This window comes from Hemiscyllium ocellatum, chromosome 23 (assembly GCF_020745735.1).
Source record: "Hemiscyllium ocellatum isolate sHemOce1 chromosome 23, sHemOce1.pat.X.cur, whole genome shotgun sequence".
Taxonomy (NCBI): Eukaryota; Metazoa; Chordata; class Chondrichthyes; order Orectolobiformes; family Hemiscylliidae; genus Hemiscyllium; species Hemiscyllium ocellatum.
In genome coordinates this window covers 51,086,002-51,097,871 of record NC_083423.1, presented here as the reverse complement: position 1 = coordinate 51,097,871, position 11,870 = coordinate 51,086,002, and positions in this window count along the sequence as shown.

Genomic DNA, 11,870 nt, shown 5'->3' with positions numbered 1-11,870 from the left:
AGAAGGCTGAATCGGCTGGGGCTGTTTTCCCTGGAGCATCAGAGGCTGAGGGATGACCTTAGAGGTTTATAAAATCATCAGGAGCATTGATAAGGTAAATGGACAAGACAAGGTCTTTTCTCTGGGTTGGGGGATTCCAGGACTAGAGGACATAGGTTTCAAGTGAGATGGGAAAGATTTAAAAGGGACCAAAGAAGAAACTTTTCATGCAGATCGTGGTGTTTGTGTAGAATGAGCTGCCAGAGGAGGTAGTGGAGACTGGTACAATTGCAGCGTTGAAAAGGCCTCTGAATGAGTATATGAATAAGAAGGGTTTAAAGGGACATGAGCCAAATGCTGGCAAATGAGACTTGATTAATTTAGGATATCTGATCAGCATGGATTAGACCAAAGGGTCTGTTTTCATGTTGTACATCTCTAACTCAAACATTGCCACCTCACCCCAGGTAGCAATCAGGACCAGGTACAAACCATAGATTTTTCATGAAGAAATGCTTCCTAAAACCAACTGTCTGTAGCTGTGGTCAAATTAACCTAACTCATTGAATTATACAGAATAGAGGCTGGCTGTTTTACTGATTGTGTCTATGCCCCCTGTAAACAAGCCAGTCATATTCCCTTATGTTTACACATAGCCTGACAAAATTCTTTTAAAGTATCTCCAATTTTGTTCTGGAAAATTAAAGTGAATACATTTTTTTGATCCTTTTAGCTAAGATCATAACAAATAGGCATAGCATATTTGGCCCCCAAACGTTGGCTGATCTGGAACACTCCTCTTGTCCACTTCCCTGCCCTTTTCCCATAATCCTCATTCCCCGATCAAGAATCTATCTATCTTAGCCTTAAATACACATTGATATCACAGCCCTCTGGGACAAGGACTTCCAAAGAGAGACAACCCTCTGAGGGGAGTAATTCCTCCTCGTTTCAATCTTAAATTAGTGCAGCTTAATTTTAAATGGTCCATATCTGATTGCAACTCATTCTGTTTGAGAATCCAGCCAGTTTTCTCCGATCTGTGTTTTCTGGCACCAACCCTCCCATGCACTGCGATGTGCCTCTTTATCACTATTGTAATCCCTCATATTTTAGAATACCTGGATTCAACCTGTCCTTAAATTTATTACCCTAACTTTTAGAAATCACTTACCGCCCCCCCCCCCCCGATTCTCTAGTCCTTCAAAGTAACAAGCCTTTCATTATTAGTAGTGTGTTAAGTCTGCACCCTCTCCCAAGTTGTGACTGACCACCATGAAGTAAAGGGAGTAACTTCCCTAGCCTCCTTTATAGGGATAGTAATTTTGCAGATGCATTCATTAAGAGTTGTTACTGAGGCAGGTGGCAGTAATTAATGAAGGTATAATTTTATTTTAAATTAATGGGAGAATTGCATGTATCCTGTTAGTCTTTAGAAGCAAGGATGATCATGTTAACCATCCTGGGTATTTGATAGGATGCTGAGGGAGCAAGACTGTCCTGGGCCAGGCAGGTTTCTATAGCAAAGCAATCAGGGTAGTGTATGCTAATGGGTTTCAAACAGGTTATTGGCTTGAGATTTCCAGGCTTTGTGCCTTCTCTGCACTTCTGACATATATTTGCTTTCAAAGGAGGTGCAGAATGTGTTTTATTTTAACTAGGTGCAGTTATCCTTAAGGACTCGTTAAGGTGCTCAATGCTTTTGTAGCATTTCAGTGCCTTTCATTTAATTATTCATATGTAGAATACTTGACCAGCATTTATACCAGTCCTTAATGACCCTTGAAGGTTTTGGTGGTGAACAGTTGTCGCTTGTGCAGTGTAACACTTCAGTTGTCTCAGACTCCATAAGATAGAGGAGCAGAATTAGCTCATTCAGGTCTGCTCCACCAATCGATCATGGGTGATATGTTTCCCAACTTCGTTCTTATGCCTTCTTTTTGTACCCTTGATAATCTCATTAATCAAAAACATGTCTATCTGTCCTTTAGACATTCAATGATTTGACCTCCACAGCCTTCTGTGGCAATGAATTCTACAGATTCACTACTCTCTGGTTGAAGAAACTCCTCCTTATCTCAGATCGAAAGAGTTGTCCTTCACTCTGAGGCTGTGCCCCCAGTTCCTAGTCTCTGCCAATAGTGGAAACATTTTCTCCACCTCCACTCTGTCAAGTACTCTCAGTATTCTGTAAGTTTAAATCAGATTCCTTCTAAACTCTGAAAACAGACTGAGAGACCTCAACTAATCCTCACATGCCAAGCCCTTTAGCTCCAGGATCATTCTTGTAAACCTCTTCTGGAGCTCCTCCAATGCCAGCTCATCCTTCCTTAGATACAGGCCCCAAAACTCCTCCTCATATTCTAACTGCAGTCTGACCAGAGTAATATACAGCTTCAGCAGCACATGTCTGCTCTTATAGTCCTCAGGAATTGAATGCTAACGTTATGTTTGTCTTCCTAACAGCCAACTGAACTTGCACGTTAATAGAATCCTGAACTCAGACATACAAATTGCTTTGTGCTTTTAGATTTCCAAAATCTTTCCCCGTTTAGAAAATAGTCTACATCTCCCTACCAAAGTGCATAACCTCATACTTTCCCACATTGTATTCCATCTGACACTTCTTTGCTCACTCACTTCACCTGTCCAAGTCCTGCAGCCTCCCCACTTCCTCAACACTACCTGCCCCTCTTCCTATCATTGTGTCTTCTGCAAACTTAGCAAGAATGCCACCAGTTCCTTCATCCAGATCATTAAGCTATACAGCAAAATAGTTGTGATTCCAAAAATGACCCCTGTGGAACTCCACTAGTCACCTGCTGTCATCCTTAAAAAGACCCCTTTACCCTCCACTCTATGCCTTCTGCCAGTCGACCGATCCTCTAATCCTCTATCCATGCCCCTAACACCGCAGCCTCCTCTGTGACACCTTGTCAAAGGCCTCTGAAAATCTAAATAGATCATGTCCATTACCTTTCCTTCATCTAACTTGCCTGTTACCTCCTCAATGAATTCTAACTGATTTGTAAGGCATGATCTCCCTCATTTCCTAGGGTAAAGTTTTACATTTTTCCAACATTGTCCTTCACCCCCTCCAGCACACGCACTTGCCCATGCCTCTCACCCACCATAGTCACTAATCCAGTATCTCTGTTATAATCTATGGAGGCATGACTAGTAATGGGAATTATTTAAAATCACTGTGTGTGTGTGTGTTTGGGGGGGGGGGGGGGGGGGGGGGTGGTTACAATTATCTATTTAAGAATTGAATAAAAATATAAACTCAAACCCAGAAGAGGTGAAGGGACAAGAGACCTATTCCAATGAGAGGGAAAAAAAACTCTAATCCTCTGATGAGGTGGCTCTCAGATACTTAACCAAACAAGAAAATAAACCAAATTCATATTCTGTTATTACAACCTCCTAAAAGAATCAATGGATCAGTCTGCGTTTGTTGATTAATAGACCAGCCGCTGAGCTGAAACTATTGATAGCTTTTGAAACTCAGCCAAACATTGCTGTCTTACAAAAGCCGTCCAGTTGTGTTGTCTGAAACTGACAGGACATCCACCATACATTTCCAAGCAGCATTCCTGTCAATCAAGGAGCAGATGCAGGGATTTTCAACTCTTAAAAAACAGTTGACTTTCTGAACAGCCATAGCCATCAGTTGATTTAAATTAGCAAACATGACAGCACAGGCTGTCAGAACATTAGGAAAAAAAGCATTTTGAAAGCACTTATGCAATTTTTCTCCCTTTTAAATCACTGCACTGTATGTCAACACTTAGACAATAGGAGTCAATCTCAAGGTCAAATTAGCTTTGCAGGACACATTCCTGTGATGAATCACCGCATCAAAAACACATTTACCTTAAAAACATCATCTAACAATGATATTTAAAGATATCAAAACATTTTACACTTCACCTTTAAGAATGTTCCTGAATCCTCGCAGTGTTTTTTGACTAGTTAGGGGGTCAAGGGTCATGGGGAGAAGACAGGAAAAATGAGGTTGAGACTTAAGTCAATCGCGGCACAACAGACTCTAATGGGTTGAATAGCCTAATTCTGGTCCTGTATTTTATGGTGTCTTGGTGGTCATCAAGAACGCACACCAGCACATACACTTTGTGTGCAGGAGGAAATGCAATTTTCCTGTGATACACCATTGACACCTCAACCATGGAAGAAGTGTTTTTGTGGATTTTGTGCGGAATGTGTTCCCAACCTACAAAAAGGTAGCACAAAAATAATAAAGTCAGGAAAGCAGTGAAATAACGTACTTTTCCAACCAGAGCAAAATCAAAGTTCGGAATTTGGTAATCCACTTTGCATCTCCATTGGAAAATGAAAACCCAGGCCAAGAAATTTAAATTTTTCCCCTGTCCTTCCTGTCAGTGCTTCATGCAATGGTAAACAGTCTTACTTTATGTCCTGCATTGCCCAGGGAAAATAATGGAAAAATTTATCCTTGAATACATTTCTCTCATTTAGACTGTACCTATAACATGGCAGTTTGTATTTGACAAGATACATATTCAACATCACCTCTGGTGGAAAATGTTGGGGATTTTCCATATTCTGAAGAATCAACATCCACTCAAGTTACACAAGAGGCCAACATAATTTGAGTAGAAAATCTAGGGCTTGGTTTTTGCTTTTCCTATGATTGCACCAGTGAACCTATTGGACAACTGAGCAGAGGACAAAAACAAAAGTTAGTAACACAATTTTTAATGAGCACCATGAATATCAGAGCTGAAAAATGTGTTGCTGGAAAAGCGCAGCAGGTCAGGCAGCATCCAAGGAGCAGGAGAATCGACGTTTCGGGCATAAGCTCCTTGGATGCTGCCTGATCTGCTGTGCTTTTCCAGCAACACATTTTTCAGATCTGATCTCCAGCATCTGCAGTCCTCACTTTCTCCACCATGAATATCAGACCCGGGTTCAAGTCTCACCTGTTCCAGAGGTATGTAATAACATCTCTGAACAGATTGATTAGAAAAATAGGTCAAAGCCATAAAGACCAATGATCATCTGAAGGCAGAGTCATTTAAAGATGGAGGGCTCTTTCATTGACTCATGGTAATGACTGTCAGAGAATTCAATGGAAATCAGTACATGACTAGGAAAGCCATTGGCAGTTGTAAACTGGGGCTGTTCCAACATTTGGAAACTGTGGCTAAAAGGCAAAACTCCTTTGGGAAGTCATGTTATGGCTGTACAGGACATTTGTTAGGCCACCTTTGGAATACTCTATTCAGTTCTGGTATCCCTGTTGTTGGAAAGATGTTAAACTTGAAAGGGTGCAGAAAGGACTTACAGGGATGTTGCCATGGTTGGAGGGTCTGAGCTTTAGGGACAGGCTGACTAGGCTAGGGCTATTTTCCCTGAAGCGCTGGAGCTTGAGGGGTGACCTTATAGAGGTTTATAAAGTTATGAGGGGCATAGATAGGATGAATTGCCAATGTCCTTTTCCCAGTATAAGGGAGTTCAAAACTAGAGGGCATAGATTTAAGGTGAGAAGGGAAAGATTTAAAAGGGATCTAAGGGGCAACCTTTTCATGCAGAGGGTGGTACGTGTATGGAATATGCTGCCAGAGGAAGTGGTGGAGGCTGGTACAAGTACAACATTTGAAAGGCATCTAGATGGGTACATGATAGGAAGGGTTTAGAGAGATATGGACCAAATGCTGACAAAAGGGACCAGATTAATTTAGGATGTCTGGTTGGCATGGACAAGTTGGACTGTATAGTCTGTTTCCACATTGTACAACTCTATGACTCTAAGAGGGGCACCTCCTCTGTTCTCTATAGAAATAAGCAATGCATTGAACAAATGTTCACTGTTATTATAGAATCCCTACAGTGTGGAAATGGACCATTTGGCCCAACAAGTCAACACTGACCCTTCAAAGAATATCCCACCCAGACCGATTCCCCTATCCTATTACTCTACATTTACCCCTGACTTATGCAGAGGAAGAAACAGTAGCAAAAAGATGGCAAAACTGCAGAAGAAATGCATGAGTGGAATGTTAGAGATAGAAAAATGCTTAGCTAACTGCAATGTATTGAGCTGGAGTTGATTACGGGTTGTAAGGCAGACATTCAGTTGGAGCCGGTGAGCTGCAAATGGAGGGAAGAGCTCTGTTAACTTGGCAGTGTAACAATCAAGAAGGAAGTGAGTTCAATGCCAGCTGAGAGTACTTATGGTGAAAAATACATTTGATAACACGGAGTGGCCGAGTGCCATTGGCACTTGCTGCCTGAACTGCTGTGCTCTTCCAGCACCATTGATCCAGAATCTGGTTTCCAGCATCTGCAGTCATTGTTTTTACCACAAAGATTTGAAGTCAAATTACTTCTGATGCTTATCTGGAAATATTTACTTCCAATGATGTGAAATATTAAATTATTGTAATCTTAATCTTCATGGCTGCTGACTAATCCTTCAGGAAACATAATTAAACATCCTCCTTCGAATCCCCTTTCTGAGTCCTTTCTTTGAGTGTTGAGTACTGAAGAATAGAAACATGTTGATTCAACTGAGGATCATCTGACAGCAGGACAAAATCATTATGTTTTCTGAACACAGCTAAACAAGAAAGTAGAGAAGAATATTGATCATTTTAATGAAATACCTGAACTTCACCATAAACTCTATTATGCTGCATTTTCATTGAACAAATGCATTAATTTTCAGTTCCCAGATATGCACAATGCTGCAAGGTCAAGATTTGTTTTGGTCATCTCAGTTACTCTTGTGAAAGTGATGGTGTCAAACGGTCATTTTGTTGGAAAGCAGCCATTAATTTGCTCATGCCTCTCTATCACAATCTGTTTTTGTGATGTTAATTGAGGAATATATATATTGACCAGGACATTGGATATAACTTGGCTAGTCATCTTCAAAATTATTCACTAAGGTCATTCACATCCAATCGAGAGGGGAAATTTGGTTTAAAGTCTTCCGTGAAAGACAGCACCTCTAACAAAGCCACACCCTCTCTGCACTGCACTAGATTGTTAGACTAATGGTTAATGGCATGTTAGCTTTCATAGCAAGAGGACTTTAATATAGGAGTAGAGATGTCTTGCTGTAGTTATACAGGCCCTTGGTGAGGCCACACCTTGAGTATCATGTGCAGTTTTAGTCTCTTAGTCTGTGGAAGGACATTCTTGTTAATGAGGGAATCCAGCAAAGATTCACAAGACTGATTCCCAGGATGGCAGTACTGACATGTGAAGAAAGATTGGACTGACTGGCCTTGTACTCATTGGAATTTAGAAGAATAAGGGGGCACCTTGTAGAAGCATGTAAAATTCTGATGGCACTTGACAGGCTAGATGCGGGAAGAATGTTTCCAATGTTGGGGAAGTCCAGAACTAGGGGTCACAGTCGAAGAACCGAAGAATAAGGGGTAAGCTATTCAGGACTGAGATGAGGAAGAATTTCTTCACTCAGAGAGTTGTGAACCTGTGGAATTCACCCCCACAAGAAGCTGTTGGGGCCAATTCATTAGACATATTCAAGAGGGAGCTGGAAGTGGCCCTTGCAGCTAAAGGGATCAAGGGGTATGGGGAGAAAACAGGATGGGATACTGAGATTGCATGATCAGCCATGATCATATTGAATGGTGAAGCAGACTTAAAGGCCCAATTGGCCTACTCCTGCACCTGTTTTCTATGTTTCTATTCTGCTCATATCCTGATGTAGAACGTGACCTCACAATCTTTTAGCTTAAGGATGAGAGTGCAACTATCCCATTGAAAAGAAAATAAATTATTCTAATACACTGCCCTTCATAAACTCCGAATGTCCCTAAATGTCTCACAGTCAATTGAGTACTTTTGAAGTTTACAGTTGGTAGAAATTAGTAGAAATACACAGTCAAATATTAGCAAACAGCAAAGTCCCATTAACAGTGGTTACATTATTGACCAGCTAAACTATTTTGAAGCAGGGTTGAAGCAGGTTGAATGCACTTGTCAGATTGCACTGATTTCTCTCTACAGACTGTCTAAACTATTTTTCTGTAAGATTTATTCAGCTATTCCTGTTGCGCTCATTATTTTTTCCGTCTTAGATCAGCCCTTACAGACTGTGCATTGTCTGGTCATTAGTTAGAAATGATATTCTGCAAAAGCGCTTTCTGAAATGTGGGTTCAAGATAGGAGACCATATTTGCCTGTAGTTCCTTTCCTTTAATGTTGGGCACTGTTCTATCATGTGAAGTTGCCATCAGTACTCAAGTAAAGCTGGTATTTTCCATAAATGTTATTCCAAAACTCAAAATAACAATGAAGAGTTCTTCAATCCAAGGAGCAGAATCTGTTTTATCACATGATCATTATGTAGTCTAAGTAATACAGTCCAGAATTAGGTATTATTGTGTAATGTTGGATCTCAGCACAAAGCCGAGTAATAGTGCATCTGATATAAATTGCCTGCAATTTTCCTGTCACAGGTACATTATGTGAATAGTCTTTAGCAAAGGAAATTCATAACAAGGGAACACTGACTCTGAGGCATATTTTGTATCAATTGCATGTGCAGTTTCTTGGCAACAAATGTTCCAGATAGCTTTCCAATATCACATTCACACAGATCCTGCCATACCATTGAAAGATAATGATCCTGTTAGAGTAGAGGAAATAGGTGCAGCAGTAGGTCATATGAATTCCCACAACTGCCTCATGATTCAATAAGGTAATGGCTAAACCTCCATATTCACCCTCTCTTTCTCACTCTACCTCTTATCCTTGATGGCTTCATTGGTTGCTATCAGTTTTAAATTTACTGATCAACTGAGCATCCATAAATTTCTGGGGTCGAGAATTTCAAATTCTTAGAGTGAAAAAAATTGCTTCAACTAAATCCTAAATGATTAATTGAAGTTGTTCAGGGCAAAGACAAAAATATTTTGCTCAGTTAAGCTTTCAACTGATGTGAAGACAAGGACAGCTGATGGAATTGAACTGACAAAATCTAATTGAATGGCAGACCAAGCTTGATGCGTGAATAGCTCTTGTTATTCCTCTGGCTATGGATTATAGAGTCATGGAGTCATCATCATGGAAACAGATCCTTCAGTCCAACCAGTCTGTGCCGAACATAATCCCAAACTAAACTAGTCCCACCAACCTTGCTCCTGACCCAAACCCTCCAAACGTTTCCTATTTTTGGACTTACCCAAATGTCTTTTAAACATTATAATTGTGTCCATATCTACCACTTCCTTAGGATGTTCATTGCACATGTGAACCACCCTCTGCGTAAAAATCTACCCCTCATGTCTTTTTTGAAATCTCCCTCCTCTCACTTTAAAAATGTGCCCCCTCGTCTTGGGAAATTCCCATCCTAGGGAAAAGACACCTGCCATTAACTATTTCTATACCTCTCATGATTTTATAAATTTCTATAAGGTCACCTCTCAACCTCCTATGTTCCAGTGAGAAAGACCCCAGCTTATCCAGCCATTATAACTCAAACCCTGCATACCTGGCAGCATTCTGGTCAGTCTCTTCTGAACCTTCTCTGGTTTAATAACATAGCCTTCTCTTTTCCGCTGCTGTTCACTTGATTTACACAGCCCTGCTGGCATCTGTCAGAGAGAGGTTTTGCAGATTGGAAGGAACATGTCCAAAACTTTATCACATATGTGAGGTCGGAATACGTGCCCTAGCACATATCCTGACAAATGTTCCATCACATGTCCTTGAATACACACAGCCCCCCTATTTCTCACAGATGAATGTCAAGCATAGCATTGTGATAAATGGTATCTTTACAAATATAATGAATAGGTACAGTGCTATCATCACCCAACAGAAGGTCATGTGTTTTTCTTTATCTGAGTAAAAATCAGGAAAATAGTTCTCAGCCACCAAGGACTAAGGTAAATAAGGATAATACCTATAGAGAATGATGTTTCCAAATGGGAACATGTGGACACTGTAGGTATTCCTAACTAGTTAGAAGGGACTCCTATATCCTCCTATCTGTACAAGTACCCGGCAGAAAGTGAAAAGTGATACCCAGCATGGGATAAGCTGAAACATGACCTCAAGGAAGAGTGATGGGCAGAGGGACGTAATTGGTTAGATGGGACTGAAAACATGGTTAACATTGGATAGACAACCAGTCCCTTGAAATAATGGCAAGGGTCAGATTTGTAGGTCATTGGGATCTCTTCTGGGACAGAAAAGACCTGTTCAAAAGGGATGGGTTTCACCTGAAGTGAAAGGGGACCAATATCCTGGCAGGGAGATTTGCTAATGCTATTTGGGAGCCTTTAAACTGGGAGGTGGTTGGGAGGAGGTTTGGGGGAATCCTAAGTAGTACTGAGAATAGAAAGACAAATGAGCATGGGTCTGAATTTAAAAAGAGCAAGTTAATCAGAAAAGGTAGGCACGAGCAAGTCAGAGAACAAGGTTACTGTAATGAATTAAACTGTGTTTATTTCAATGCAAGGGGTCTTACAGATAAAGCAAATGGACTCAGGACATGTATGGGAACATGGGACTGGGACATCGTAGCTAATACAGAAATATGGCTGAAGGAGGGACTGGATTGACAGTTCAATATAAGAGTAGGGAACAATGGATGAGTGAAGATATTGAAGCTCTGGTCAAGAATAAGGAGTTATATTAGGTATAGAAAACTGGGATTGAGTGAATGTCTTGAAGATTATAAGGAGTGTAGGGGCTTTCTTAAGAGGGAAATCTGGAGGGCAAAAATGGGATATGAGATAGCCTTGCCTGATGAGGTTCAGGATATTCTAGAGATTTTAAAAGTACACTAACAGCAAAAGAGCAACTTGAGAGTGAATAAGGCCCCTGAAAGATCAACAAGTTAATCTGTGTGTGGTACCTCAGGAAATGGGAGAGGTACTGAACAAATATTTCATGTCAGTTTTTACTGTGGAGAAAGAAATGAAGGCTAGGGAACTTAGGAAATAAATGAAGATGTATTGACAACAGTTTTCATTATAGAAGAGGAAATGCTGGAGGATCTTAAAAAAGGTGGATAAATCTCCAGGATCTGATCCATTGTATGTCAGCACTTTGTGGGAAGTTTGGGAAGAAATTGCAGGGCCTCCAGGAGAGATATTGTACAGCCACAGGTTAGGTGCCAGAGTTCTGGAGGATGGTTAATGTTGTGCCTTTATTTAAGAAGGGCCATAAGGAAAAGCCTGGGAACTATAGACCTGTGAATTTGAGATCAGTGGTGGCTAAGTTGTTAGAGGGGATTCTGAGAGATAGGATTGACATGCATTTGGAAAGGCATGGATTGTTCAGGGATAGTCAGCATGGCTTTGTCCATGGGAAATCGTGTATCACAAACTTAGTTGAGTTTTTTGAGGACGTAACCAAAAGGATTGATGAGGCCAGAGTGGTAGACGTTACTTACACCGACATAAGTGAAGCCTTTGATATGGTTCCGCATAGTAGACTAATTAGTAAAGTTAGACCACATGGGATTCAGGGAGAGCTTGCCAGTTGGATACAAAATTGGTTTGACGGTGGGAGACAGAGGGTGGTGATGGACGGTTGTTTTCCAGACTGGAAGCCTGTGACCAGTGGTGTTCCACAGGAATTGGTGCTGGGTCCACTTTTGTTTGTAATTTATACAAATTATTTGGATGAATTTAGGAGGCATGGTTAGTAAGTTGCGGGTGACACCAAAACTGGTGGCATAGGTGACAGTGAAGTTGGTTATCTAAGATTTCAATTGGATCTTGATCCATTGGACCAATGAGCTGAGTAGTGGCAGATGGAATTTAATTTGGATTAATAGGAGGTATTGCATTTTGGTAAAAACAAACAAGGGTAGGACTTGTACAATTGGTGGTAGGGCCCTGGGGAATGTTGCCAAACAG